At 35.3% G+C, this 1249-nt stretch overlaps 1 pseudogene; it reads left to right on the forward strand.

The window, feature by feature from the left end:
• Window positions 1–1249, forward strand: part of LOC103209740 — a 96321-nt pseudogene that overhangs the window by 38657 nt on the left and 56415 nt on the right.

Raw genomic sequence — 1249 nt, forward strand, 5'->3', positions numbered from 1 at the left:
GTTTGTGCATTTTGGGTTATGATTGATAGTCTATCTTTGCCACATATTAGGGCCCCTAAATTTGTTCCTAGTTTTTCCTTGAAGAACTCTATAATTTTAGGTTTCACATTTAAGTCTGATCCATCTGGAGTTAGTTTTTGTGTATGGTGTAACATAGAGATCTTGCTTCATTTTTCTGAAAACAGATATCCAGTTTTGCCAGCACCATTTATTAAATAAATATTCTCTTCCCCATTTAATGGATTTTGGCACTTTGTCAAAGATCAGCTGGCTATAGGGCAATGGATCTTCTTCTGGGTTCTCAATTCTATTCCATTGGACTATGTGTCTGTAATTGTACCCATATCAGGAAGTTTTGACTACTGTGGCTGCATAGGAGGTTTTGAGATCCGGCAGTGTGAGACCTCCTACTTTGTTTTTCTTCTTCAATAGTGCTTTGCTTATTCAAGGTCTCTTTCCTCTCCATATAAAGTTAGTGATTGTTTTTCCCATATCCTTAAAAAATGTCGATGGGATCTGGATTGGGATTGCATTGAATGTATAGATTGCTTTGGATAGAACTGATATTTTCACAATGTTCAATATTCCTATTCAGGAGCATGGGATGTTCTTCCATTTATGTAGATCTCTTATGGTTTCTTGAAGTAGTGTTTTATAGTTTTCTTTGTAGAGGACTTTTGTGTCCTGGTAAGATTTATTCCCAGGTATTTTATTTATTTATTTATTTATTTTGGTAGCTATTGTAAATGGTTTGATTTTTGTTATTTCTTTTCCAGCAGTCTTCTTTGCTAGTGTAGTGGAATCCAACTGATTTTTGGATATTGATCTTGTATCCTACCACAATGATAAATCTCTCAATTAGTTCTAGTAGACTTTTGACTTAGTCTCTTGGTTTTTCTAGGTATAGGATCACATCATCAGGAAATAGGGATAGTTTGATTTCTTCCTTACCAATTTGGATGCCTTTGATTTCCCTCTCCTGCCTTATTGCCCTGACTAGGACTTCCAGGACAATGTTGAATAGAAGTGGTGATAGAGGGCATCCTTATTTGGTTCCTATTTTCAAGGGGAACAGCTTCAGACTCTTTCCACTAAGAATAATGTTGGCTGTTGGTTTTGCATAGATACTATTTATTATGTTGAGTAATGTCCTTTCTATTCCTATTTTGCTGAGAGTTTTGATCAAGAATGGGTGTTGAATTTTATCAAATGCCTTTTCTGCATCAATTGATATGATCATGTGGTTCTT

The sequence above is a fragment of the Orycteropus afer genome, unplaced genomic scaffold (genome assembly GCF_000298275.1).
Source record: "Orycteropus afer afer isolate SDZICR_OR568_19922 unplaced genomic scaffold, OryAfe1.0 scaffold00523, whole genome shotgun sequence".
In the NCBI taxonomy this organism is placed as follows: Eukaryota; Metazoa; Chordata; class Mammalia; order Tubulidentata; family Orycteropodidae; genus Orycteropus; species Orycteropus afer.